This window comes from Phascolarctos cinereus, unplaced genomic scaffold (assembly GCF_003287225.1).
Source record: "Phascolarctos cinereus isolate Bilbo 61053 unplaced genomic scaffold, phaCin_HiC Scaffold_4;HRSCAF=312, whole genome shotgun sequence".
Lineage (NCBI taxonomy): Eukaryota > Metazoa > Chordata > Mammalia > Diprotodontia > Phascolarctidae > Phascolarctos > Phascolarctos cinereus.
In genome coordinates this window covers 431919975-431933935 of record NW_027555847.1, presented here as the reverse complement: position 1 = coordinate 431933935, position 13961 = coordinate 431919975, and positions in this window count along the sequence as shown.

Here is a 13961-nt window from a genome sequence, read left to right as displayed (position 1 = left end):
CTGTTAGTTCTAGTTGTTCCTTACATCATAATTAATGGGAAAATATGCTTAACATGAATGTATATGTGAAGGCTATACTGGATTGCATGCTGTCTGGAGTGGGGAGAAATGGGAGGGGAAGAAAATTTAAAACTCAAAATCTTATGGAAGGGAATGTTGTAAACTAAAAATAAATATTTTTTTAAAAAAAGAAAAAAAAAACAGAAACACTGAGTTCAACTCTGAACTCAGAAATTTACTAGCTCTGTGATCTTGCACTTAAACTCTGTTCATCTCAGATTCCTTCTCTGTAAAATGAGTTGGAGGAGGACAGAGCAAGTATCTTTACCAAGAGAACCCCAAATGAGGTACTGAAGAGTTGGACGTGACTGAAATGATTGAACAAGAACAATGATAAAATTGCATTAGAGATAAGATACTTTGGGTATATGGGCTGAAAAATGGAAGAAATATATTTATTTTTTCTTTTCTTAGAAGCAAAAAAACATATATGGAAAAAACAGTATAAGTGGCATAGCTATATGGGGGTATACATGAATTAGTTGCTGTTACTTTGTAATTTTATGGAGATAATAACATTCACTTTGCAGGATTATTGTGAGGATCAAATGAGATAACAATTATAAAGTATATAATGCCTGGTACATAGTGTTGTTGTTATTATTATTATTATTATTATTATTATTATTATTATTATTATTATTATTATTATTAGTCCCTCAAGCCTCCAGAGCTACTTACTTTGAAGGTCTATCATCTTCACTAACAATCTCCTGAAAGTTCCTTTAGTTCTAAATTACAATTTAAAAAAATTGGATCCTTGCTTCAGACACTTACTACCTATATGACTCTGTAGAATTTATTTAAGCTGTGTCACACTGTCCCTACTTGGGTCATGCTGTTCCTGTATATAAAATGAAATTAATAATATCTGAATCATAAGTCAATTGTTTGGATTAAATAAAATGATGCATACAAAAGTTTCATAGACATTAAGACATAATATAAATGTGAACAAATATTAATAAATATAAAAGTAGCTCATTTATGCATGTTGGCTTTCAAATAGATTTAAAATGTGTTTCTTCTAATAAAGAGAGGTAAAATGAAGATAATAATGGCATATAACTCATAGAATTATTGTGAGGATTTTATGGGAACTTATTTGTATCATGCTTTGCAAATCTTAAAACACCATATAAATGCTGGATATTGTTCTTAATGAGAAATTCAATAGCTTATTTTTCCTAAAATCATAAATCCCTGAAATAAGTGTTTATAACAAATGTACTGTCAGACTCTTAACTATGGTGTTGAGATGCATGTTTTAATTAGCTATTCTTATAATAGATTACAGACTATAATCTTGTGATCATCCTCAAGTGTCATCTCTAAAGATTTTCCCAGAAAGCTAATTGAATATATATTTGGGAAAATTTACTGTTGCAAATACTCTGCTATTGTGCATTCACCTTGAGTACAAAAAAAATGACATGCCTTATTGTATTTGTTTCTAATATTAAGTCAGCTGTACAATGGATCATGACCTACTAGGATCACCAATTATTTAAATGCCTACACCAGTAACCAAATAGTATAATTGCTAAGGGAGAAAATGTGTGGGACCTCAGATTCAGTGCAGCAAGTCAAACAGCAACCTGAGTTGAAAATAATAAAGGGAGAAAAAGAAAGAAAACGTGATTTTCCTTAGGTGCCACAATTTAAATAAATTGAGTACATGATTAGGAAAAGTGTGCTTTTTGCTGAAGACTAAAATAGTAGAAGCAGCTCTTTGTAGATTCACTTTAAACTTCTGGCAGACTCACTCCATTCACGCATTAAGCTGGAGATGAAAAGCAAGCCAGGTGGCTTATGTATGCATGAGAAAACAATGTTATTTTATCCAAGTGTGAGAGTGGACAAGGAGGGAAAATAGTTTTGTGAACTGCAAATAAAATTGGAGCTCTTTCTAAACAGAGATTTTTCCCATTGAATTAAGTCTTCTTCCTAGAGTTGCAATATGGAACAAAGTATCTCTGACAAATTGGAGGGAACTACTCATTTAAGTAATGGATGAATCTCTGCCAGATTCTTCCCCCACCCAGTCTTCAAAGATTTAATTATGCTATCACCACATAATCATTTCTTTGAAATATTTGCTAATTCTTGTCATCAAGCATGTCATTTTGAAAATAAAATAATAACCATTTAAAAAAACTAGTTACATTTATTACTAAAACTAAATAAACACGACAAAAAAAAAAACATGAATGCCCTATAGTTGAACAAATGCTTTGAAAAGACATGAATGTCTGTGCTTAATATAGTGGAATAAATTATTTTTGTTATTGACAATTCACCCCCTCTCATGATCAAAATTCAAAGTGATGAAGTATGACTCCCTGATCTCTTAGAAGAAATGTCTTAATTGAAAGGGCAAACTATGTGGTTTTTGAACAAATTAAATTATGATGCTGTGATTTTGTTGGAATGTATTTGAAATGCTTGGCTTTGAAAGACAAGATAAAAACTAAGGAGAAAATAGCAGTTCTGATTCTTGGCTCACCAAACTCTGTGGAACACCATACACACGCTCACACTTTACAGCTCACCCACTGTCTCTTCCATTATACATGAAGCTGTTATGTTTTTTTTCGGAGAGAAATGATAGTTGCTTTCTCTGCAGGAGGTACAGGGAAATAATAAAGTATGGAAGGTGGGAGAGGAAAAAGTACATTAAGCAGAAAAAGAAAAAAAAGTAATGGAAAGGATTTTCAATAGGAGAATAATTTATCCTGCTCTCAATTTCAGGCTTACAGATTTGATAATCCATGAGTAATAGCAAGATGATTGATACCGATTTCTTTGAAGCACCTGTTTTGAAGAACAGAAAAACACCACTGTCTCAGTTGCACAGCTACAGTAAATTTTTTAATGTTTCAGAATCAAAGATTTCACTTCTATTATTGAAAATAAAACTTAAATATTGAAATCAAATAATGAATAATAAAGAAAAATGTGAACTTCTACCCTGGTTTTCCTTAGTATTTTTGTAGTTATTCAGAAGACTAATGAATTATTATCTATGAAAATAAAGTATGAATTTGAACCACATATTTGGTTTTATTATGGATGCCTCAATTTCAGAATGTTTTCCTTATAGGTTGGCTCAGAGATAACAAAGCTAGAAGGAATCTAATTTGGATATTCTCTCTTCAAACATGATTTTTCTGTAGATGAAGGAACTTAGTCCCTGAAAGGTTGTGACTAACTTTTATGAGGTCACATAGAATGTGAGTTTTCTGGGCCACAGATGTGAGGTGAGTCATACTTGTGAGTACTGCTCAATTATCTCTAATTTACCCTTTATAGTCTTGTTTATACACAGCTTTTTTGCATTTTGTGTCCCTCAATAGTCTGTGAGCTCTTTGATAACATGGGCAGTATTGGACATCTTATTTTAATCTCCAGTACTTAGCACAGTGCCTAGCACATGCTAGGTTATTGTTAAGTATTTCTTGACTTATTCACTGACTGTTAAGAATGAAAGACTTTCCAATCTTAAGCCAGTCTCAAATTAAAGGTATTTCTTTCTTATTTGGTGAGGTACCTGAAGAGAATGGGCTGGTGGGAAAGATCCTTAAAATTCTAAATTAGGATGTCTTTACAGAGGTTTGTGATTTTTTACATGCATATAGGTAGACCCATACACATTTATACACACACACACACACACACACACACACACACACACACGTATACATAAGTACATTATATATCTGTGCTCATGCATTATATTTGGATGCAAAAATAGAATCACAGACCTTGTGAGGCAGTTCTCTCATTTCTCAGGGAATCATAGTTAATGAGTCAGTCAACAAACATTTCTTAGATTTCTTGACTTATGTTTATTATGCTGTCCATATATGTATATATTTAAATTCAAATATGTATATTCATTGTATATATACACACATATGTATATACATATATCTCAATTTAATTGTATTCCTTTGTAATCTTATGTGTTTTTTTAATGCATTTAAAAACATTATTCTGAAAAGTGGTCCATTGGTTAAGCAGCCTGCCAAAAATTCCATCACACACACACACACACACACACACACACAATTCTTAAGAATCCTTGCTCCAAATAAACATTGAGAAAGTGTATGAGTGTGCATGTTGATTGATGTTGTCAGGCTCCAAGACCACCCTTCTCTTTCCATTCCTCTTTTTTTTTTTCACTGTTAAAAGACTCCCTGTTTTCCAGAGCTAAGTCCTAGCAAGCAAGTTGTACCTTGAGCTTAGTTGTGTTCACCCTCTGGGTAAACACTGCTGCAACTAAATCACAGAACTGATGGTCCATAAGCTTAGGCAAGCACCAATATGACCAGTCATGAAGCCCTGCTATGAATGGACCTTTTGTCACTAGACAACATTGCCTCACTGTTGTTGTGCTTCACCACTGTTACTACACTTCACTGTTCTATTCTTCATCTAGCTACAAATATATAAATCAAGGTTTAGACCCACTGCCTTGGGTCTCCTACTAGAGGACACCCCAACAAGTGTCTAATTTCTCTCCCACAATGGAATAAAGAAAGCTATTTGCTTTTAACCTGTGTGAGCTCTTTGGTATTTTGGAAGTTAATAGTTGTTGCTAAACCTCTGTGATTGTTGATCATTTGTTGTAAGAGTTGAGAGTTTGGTGGTAGTATTGGGATCAGAAAGTAAATAATTACCTTCTTCCCTGCCCCCATGTAAACCAAAGTGTGATACCCACAGGAATCCTCTGAGCTTCTCTCAATTTGCACTTCAAGAGTGGCACTGGGTTATTTTCCTTCTCTGATTCCCAAGCTCCTGTCTTTGTTAGAGCTCTGTTCCCTTGGAGGATTGAGATTTTGTTTTCACAACCGAAGATAGATTTTGTTTGACCCTCGCTCAATAGAGGTTTACTTGGTCCTCCTTCAGGAGAGGTTTTGTTTGGTCCCCTCTTTGGCAGAGATTTTGGGTTCAGATCCTTTATGAGGACTTTGTTTTAATGTGCATCTTATGATCTCTAGAAATAGGCACTGCTTTCTCTCAGACCTGTAAACAAGCTGTGGATGATGATCCACCTCAGAAAACAACAGCCTATAATTTATATCAGGGGAACCAAACCTGCAGTTTGTAGCTCTGGAAAACCTGTAATATGTTTAAAAAAGGAGTTCTCATAACTTTCCTAATCAATACAACCCTTGATTATTTAATAAAATTATAGGGACCTTTATTTACAGTCTTCTTAATTTTCTTGGTAAGTCCTTCAAAATGTTCCCCTTTTGGTATGATTAGTATCTTAAAATGTATTTTTGCAATTATTACAGAAATTGACCAAGATAACTCTCATCACACTTGATCAATTTGAGGTTCATTTGATTGGGAAGAAATAAATTACCTTAAGAAATAACTTGATGAGGCTGGAAAGAAAATTATATACCCCAAATAGGATGTTTTCAATAAACAGCTGCTCAAAACCATGAACAAGAATCCTTTTGTAAGTAACTTAGATTCCCTTAAGGAAAGTTTAGATGTAATTATCTTATGTGTCGGCCTTATAATTTTGTCTATGGTTGTGTCTTTGTAAAATGTGAAATCTCTGTGTTATGTTTGTGTTGTTTGTAGATTCTGTTTCCTTAAAAAATTTAAAATATAACCAGCAAGAAAAATTACTAAGGGATAGCCAAAGAGTTTAGAACACTGGGAAAGATGAATGAACTTCATCCTTGAAGCAATTGTCCCAGTAAGCAACAATAATTCCCACTTCAGGCTTTCCCAGGGAGATTAGGCTGTAAGGGAAGAGAAACAACAACAATAACAATTTTTTTTCTGTCATTTTGGGTTTGATTGCATTGGAATTGCTGAAATAATGTCAGATAATCAAAGTTTATAGAACTGCTAAAAAAATTAATAAATGTTGGTGATTAATGAGATTAACCATTAAGGAGTTTGAAGATTTATCATTTGAAGATTACAGGGAAAAAACTCCTGAGAGGGGCAGTGACTTGCTTGAGCTCTCCCCCAAACCCCTCCAAATACCTATAAAAAAATGGATCTGAACAAATTCTAAAGCAGCAGAACCCACAAAAAGACAGAGTGAAACAAATTTCCAGCCCAAGATTGGAAATGTATATCATGCAAGGCTGGGAGAGGAACACAGTGTCACCATGTATGTGCAGGTCTCAGCAAACTTGGAGCAGGCCTCAGAGTACTAAATCGTGGGCAGCTGTGGGAGTTTTCAGACTTCTCAACCCACAAACACCAAAGACAACTTAGAAAGTCAGCAGAAAAAGTCTGTTTCTAAGGTGAGAGAAAGAAGCATGCTGGTTTCAGCTTCAGTCCCACGCTCGACCCTGACGCAGTGCTGCCTCCTGAGTTTCTGCCCAGAGATTGAGGGGGAATTTAGTGGCTGATCAGAGGGAGATTGCAGGGATCTCTCCGGTGGCACATGATACTCCTGCTTTGCCCATGCTTGGATCTGGGTCAAGTTCTGGGTGGCAATCCTGGGGCTAGAAGGAGTGCTGGCTTGGTGGAGTTTGCAGTGGTGGTGTACAAGAAATCCTCCTCACAGTTACAAGACATAAAAGAGTGCTTGTGATCACTTATAGACCAGAGCACAGGCCAAGAAAGGAGTAAACACCTCGCCCCTTATCATACCACCTTGAAAGAACTGAAAATTTACAGGTCCCTACAAGTATCTCTGAAAACAGCTGTATAAACCCCTAAAGCTTGGGACAACATATTCTCCACATTGGAAGCAAACCTTTACCTCAACAAAGAGTTTATAACTCAAGTAATTGGCTGGGATCATGAGCAAACCTCACAAGAAGTATCAGACCATAGAATCTTTTTTGATAACAAAGAAGATCAAAACATACAACCAGAAGAAGACAACAAAGTCAAAGACATCCAAAGCCTCCAAGAAAAATATGAATCAGTCCCAGGCCTTGGAAGAGCTCCAAAAGGATTTTGAGAAGCAGGTAAGAAAAGTAGGAGAAAAAGAGGGAAGAGAGATGAAAGTGATGCAAGAAAATCATGAAAAACAAGTCAACAGCTTGCTAAAGGAGACCCAAAAAAATACTGAAGAAAATAACACCTTAAAAAATAGCCTAACTCAAATGGCAAAACAGGTCCAAAAAGCCAACGAGAAGAAGAATGTTCTAAAAAGAAAAATTGGCCAAATGTAAAAAGAAGTTCAAAAACTTACTGAAGAAAATACATCCTTAAAATTAAAATAAAACAATTGGAAACTAGTGACTTCATGAGAAATCAAGACACTGTAAAACACATCCAAAAGAATGAAAAATTAGAAAACAACGTGAAATATCTCATTGGAAAAACAACTGACCTGGAAAATAGATCCAAGAGAATTTAAAAAATATTGGACTATCTAAAAGCCATGATCAAAAAAAGAGCCTAGATACCATTTTTTAAGAAATTATCAAGGAAAACTGCCCTTATATTTTAGAACCAGACGGTAAAATAGAAATGGAAAGAATCCACTGAACACCTCCTGAAAGAGATCCCCAAAGGAAAACTCCTAGGAATATTGTAGCCAAATTCTAGAGTTCCCAGATCAAGGAGAAAATATTATAAGCAACCAAAAAGAAACAATTCAAGTATTGTGGAAACACAATCAGGATAACACAAGATTTAGCAGCTTCTACATTAAGGGATCAGAGGGCATAGAATATAACATTCCAGAGGGCAAATGAGATAGGGTTACAACCAAGAATCACCTACCCAGCAAAATTGAGTATAATCCTTCAGGGGGAAAAAAATAGTCATTTAGTGAAATAGAGGACTTTCAAGCATTCTTGATGAAAAGACCAGAGTTGAATAGAAAATTTGACTTTCAAATACAAGACTCAAGTGGAACACAAAGAGATAAATAGGAAAGAGAAATCATAAGAGACTTACTAAGGTTGAATTGTTTACATTCCTGCATGGAAAGATGATATTTATAACTCATGAGACCTTTGTCAGTATTAGCATTGCAGGTAAAAAATTATATGTATGTATATAGATGGATAGACAGATAAATAGATAGATAGATAGATAGATAGATAGATAGATAGATAGATAGATAGATAGATAGATAGATAGATGGCACAGGGTGAGTTGAAGATGAAGAGGTCATATCTTGAGAAGAAAATTAAGGGGTGAGAGAGGATTATACTTGAAGAAGAAAGAGAGAGGTAGAACAAGGTAAATTATCTCACAGAAAACAGAAAAGAAAAGGCTCTTACAGTGGAGGGGAAACAGGGGAAGGTGAGAGGGAATGAGTGAATCTTATTCTCATAGCATTTGGCTTAAGGAGGGAATAACATACATACTCAATTGGGTTTGGAAATCTGTCTCACCCTACAGGAAAGTAGGAGGAGAAGGGGACAAGAGAGCAGGGGAATGATAGAGAGGAGGGTAGATTGGGAAAGGGAGTAATCAGAAGCAAACACTTCTGAGAAGGGACTGGGTCAAAAGAAAGAATAGAATAAATGGGGTGGGATACGATTAAGGGAAATAGTGTTAGTTTTTCACAGCATGACTACTTTTGAGGTGTTTTGCATAAGTGCAAGTGTATAACCTCTAGTGAGTACCTTGCCTTTTCAATTAGGTTGGGTGGGGAGGGAGAAAGGGAAAAAATTTGGAACCCAAAGTTTTCAAAACACATGTTTAAAAAAATGTTTTCACATACAACTGGGAAATAAAATATACAAGAAATGGGGTGCAGAAATCTATCCTACCCTACAGGAAAGTAGAAAGGGAAGGGGATAAGAGAAGGAGGGAAGAGATGGAAGGGAGGGAAGACTAGGGGAAGGGATATTCAGAATGCATACCATCTTTGGGTGGGGGAAGGGTAAGATGGGGTGAAAATTTTGAACTCAAAATCTAGTGGAAGTAAATGTTGAAAAATAAAAATAAATAAATTTTTAAAAAGAAATTGTTGCAAGGAAAGATAAGAATTAAAATCCTATAAAAGTTAAAATGGCCTTTGTACTTCCCCTGAGAATTGATAGCTTCATTGTTTTAAGGCAATGAAGGAAGGTAGCCAATTTGGTAGTGATCACAAAGTGAAGAAGAAAAAAAATAGGTTCAAGGTTTGCATTTTATAACTACCTCTTGTTAAGCTTTCCTTGACAATGAAAACATTGTTTAAAACAAAGCTGTCCTGTTACCTTCTCCTCCAATTCAGAGAACCTCTCCCTCTTTTCCTGTTAACCCCTCTCATTTCAGATCAGATTCCCAAATACATGTGTTAAAAGAAAATGCTGGAAAATATAGGGAAAAATTGAATTAAATTCCAGTTGCAGAAATGTATTCGCTGAGGAATGTCAAGCAAGTTATCTTATCTCTGTTTTCCCCAGTTTCCTGATCTGCCAAAAGAAAAACAGCAATGGTACCCACCTCCTAGGGCTGTTGTAAAGATCAAAATAGTACAATGGAGTTAGGTTGCACAGAGGAAAGAGCACCAGCCGTAAAGTCAGGAGTACCTGGGTTCAAATCTGGCCTCAGACCAAACACTTGACACTAGCTATGTGACCCTGGGCAAGTCACTTAACCCCAATTGCCTAAAAAAATAAATAATACAATGATTGTAAAGTGCTTATGACAATGACTGGTATATGCTAAACATATTACTTTATTATTATTTGTTTAATTGAATGTAATTGTTATAAATCTAAAGTGGATTTAAAAATGCCAAAGGTCATAAGATTAACGATTTGTTTTTAATATGAGGTAATTTGGAAATGCAAGTGACTGAATGGATGTCATCTGAAGTTTTGTTTCATGTTTTAAATATGATATTGTTTGTATTATTGTTGTATTTTTAAATTATTTTATACTGTAAAATTTGAAAGACCACTACAACAGAAATGTGGCTAGAAAAAAATTCCCTTTTAATCTGTATACTTTTAGGTTACAAACTGGGATTTTAAAAGAATGTGATAAATTTGAAAACAAATATTTAATGAACTAATTTTTATAAAAGTCATAATAATGTTTACAAAAATAGGAAATTTTCATTTGAAAATTCATGGCTATTATGAAAGTGTATATGGTTTAAAGACGTAGCTTCAACATATTAATGTTGAGTCAACTATCAGGCATTAGGGGTATGTCTGAAACCACAGAATATGGTTCTTTTTAATTTATAGGTAAAAGATTAATAAAATGTCAAGTGTCAGGGAAACATCAGGAAAGATATTCAAGCTCAAAGTGGTAGTTAGTGAAATTTTGCTATTTAAAGTAAATATTATTGGGACTATAATTAACTTTTGTTTTGGGTTTTGATTACAGGGATATTTGTCTGAATTAGCATGAAGCTAATAGTAGAAAATGACATGTGCTGCAATCTTGGAATTGTAATCTTTATGTCTTATCTTAAAACTGGCCCCATACTGACCAATCAATCATTGTTTCTAAGGGCCCCTACCAGGTCCTCTGACTACTCTCACAGATGCCAAAATGGTGGGTGTGGATTTCTGTATCATCTGAAGAAAATCCCCATTTCTGAGTGAATGATAAAACCCTCCAGGGACCTCAAGATTCATCTAGTATGGACACAAAAGCATCCAACAACTCAGATGAGACTTGTGTCCCAAGATTCCAAACAAGGGCTAAATATTATGCTGTATAGTTTTTTTTTCCCTCTTCCCTTTTGTTATGTACCCAACCCCTAGGGGCCTGATTCAAGCATATGTTGGCATTTTCTCCCTCTACATCTTTGTCCCTCCTTGCCTTTTCTGCTTATAATATTAGTTACACTTGCAATAACAGCAGCAGCCATAGTATTGAAAAAGGTAACAAGTATTTATTAACCACCTATTACATCATAGACATTGTACTAAGGACTTTATAAATATGATCTGTACAGGCAACATATTGTAGAGGAAAATCTGATGGATTAAGAGATGGGAAAAACAGAATAAGGAAATAAAGGAAAACACTATCTTATATCTTTATGTGACAAAAAATTTTGTTGAAGAGTTTATTTATGTCAAGGGATGGTGAATAAAAGGTCTCTGTGAGGTTCAGGCACATCATGACCTCTGTAAGTACCAGAATTTATTAATTTCGTATTCTTAATACAATTCAAGGTCTAGATCATTTCCTTTCTATCCTCAGTGCTTGGCACATAGCGGACACTTAATAGATGTTTTTATTTTTATTTTTGACAGACTGAAAAAAAAGGAAATTTCTAAATTCGCTTCCTTTCAGCATCATGGGAAACATCATCCATCTCCTCAGAAGTGAAAACAGTTCTCAGATGTGGTCAAACCTATTGCAATCTAAGTATATATTATTAGTCTTTTAGCTATTCTATCAACAATTCTTCATGTTGTTGTCATTAGTGTTCAAACATTTTAGTCAGGTCTGACTGAAAACAGTTCTCAGATGTCTGACTATTTGCAACCCCATTTTGGGGTTTTCTTTGCAAAGACTGTAGTAGTGGTTTACCACTTCCTATTGCAGTTCATTTTACTGATGAGGAACTGAAATAAACTGGATTAAGTGACTTGACCAAATTATTCTTCATATTGAGTTAGAGTACACTAAGATATGAACCTAAGATCTTTCATTTTTAGAATAAACTCCTATAGAGTCATAACATTCCATTTGTCTTTATCCAATGTCTTCATATTAGATATTTCTCAATTTCTAACTTGTGACTTTTTTTTAATTCTGGCTTATTTAATGTGTTAGTATTGTAGGCCAAATAGAAAGCTCCAAGTGGGCTTTAAAATAAAATAAAATAAACATTCCTGGAACATAAAGAATGGTTAAAATGTTAAAACAAGCTGTACTGAGATAAAATTTAAAAGAAGATAATTCCAAAGCATACATACATTAATATGTAGGTATCCATGTATGTATATATCTATGCATATGATACTACGTGTCTCATTTGTTGTTTGTCCATCCTTCCTTCTTGAAAAAGATTATGGCATTGGGAAGATGATGTTGCATATGAATTTGATTTAAGTGAGGCAGGGATGTGCAAAGTCACCAACCTTACTCTCTCCTCAGGAGCATCTGGGTCCAGTTGCAAGATGCAGATCAAGAGGACTAGAAATGGCCCTGCATAAAGAGGGAGATCTATCTCCTTACTCATTACAGAAAGCAATCAACTGGAATAAGAAAGTACTTGACTAGAGGGCCACAGCTGCTAAAATGAAACTTTTTATTCAATTTCCCAAGGTTAAACTTGTTTATATTTTAAATAGCTCTGGCTAAATAAAGGGAAGAGATGGAGGAAGAGGATGTGACTACAACAGGGACTAGAAGCTCAAGTCAAAAAGGTTGGAAATGATCCGCTACCTCTCCCTAATTGATGTCACAGTTCTCATGGATTTGTTCTTGTTGTTGTTGTTCTTGTTGTCATTTTTCAGTCGTGTATGTTTGACTGTACGTTACCCCATTTGGGGTTGTCTTGGCAAAAAAAGTGGAGGGGTTTGTCATTTTTTTTTTCCTCCAGCTCATTTTACAGTTGAGGAAACTGAGACAAACTGGGTTAAGTAACTTGCCAAGAGTAAGTGTCTAGTAAATATCTGAGGCTGAATTTGAACTTGGGACTTCCTTACTCCAGGGAAAGCACTCTAGCCACTGTGGTACACAGGTGCCTTTCTGAAGGAAAGAATATGCTAAAGATGTATCCTCTTAAAAAGGATGTGAACTTCTAGCCCAACTGTTATTCTTTGAAGTACGCCATCCATGCTACTGGTAGTTATATAAATAGGTTCTGTCTTTAACCAACCATAGTTACACTTTTGTGGAGTTGTTCATTTATACCATAGTCAATTAACTTGTTAAGATAGTGTCTAACTGATGGTTTTCTGTGTCATTTGTCTTCTGCTATTGGAGCCAATTGAAATAACTCTTTGTATCTCAGGTTGTATAATGAGTTATGTATCCACTCTTTCCCTATATAAAATCAAATAAATGCTTGGAGCTTGGAGAAAGCTGTGACTTACTATTCTTCTAGTTTGCCATTTCTTAACGTACACACAAAAAAGAAATGTATCAGCTTCAATAATTTAGAACCAATACTGTATAATAATTTGAACTTTGTTGCTTTTCAATATTGCCTCATTTACATTATTGTAGCCATTTTGTTTAACTTTTTCATGATTTTGTTCTTTTACACAAATCTACAAATTATTTATATGTTTATTGTAATTCTTCTGATTTGCAATTTATTATAGCAGAGTAATATACTCTGCTGGGTTCATCTGTCACAATATGATTATCCAGGTCCCAAACATTGGATATATAATGTTTCTAGCTATTCACTATTATAGATTTTGATATTGTACATATTCCTGTCATATGAAATGTTTCTGTTATTAACCGTCTTGAGGTTTAAACACTTTACTGGTAAGACTAGCAATCTGAAATGAGACCATTGCCCAGGAAATTTGCTTTCTGAAGCTAAAAGTATAGATTCCTGGCTCAAGCTGTTTATAAAATAAACCTTTTCTGGCAAGAAGACTTTTTTCCCCTGAAGTACTGAATATGAGTCTCTCATTAAGGAAACCCTGAAGGCTGGAATTTGAGGCTTACTGACAATCCCTATTGCCCAAGAACTTCCTTTTGGAGTCATGAGGCAAGTATATGCAGCTTTCCATGGACTTTTGAGGTAGGAAAGTCATTAAGAGCTCCTGGGAGATAAAAAAGAAAAATCGTGCCACTCCACCTCCTATACTTTTAGAATCTCTGAAGTGAAAAATCAAAAAGGCAAAGGTGAAAAAGAGTCTAAGTGTTTTGAGGAAGCACCTCTTATATGTAGTGAGCAAGCAGGCACTTCTGTGAAAATCAAGTTTCCCAAGTATGTGATACAACCACTTAATCTTGTGATGTGGGTAGACCCCCAACAATTTAGTCCACTCCCTAGAAGGCATCAAGAGGGTAGTGCTAAATCA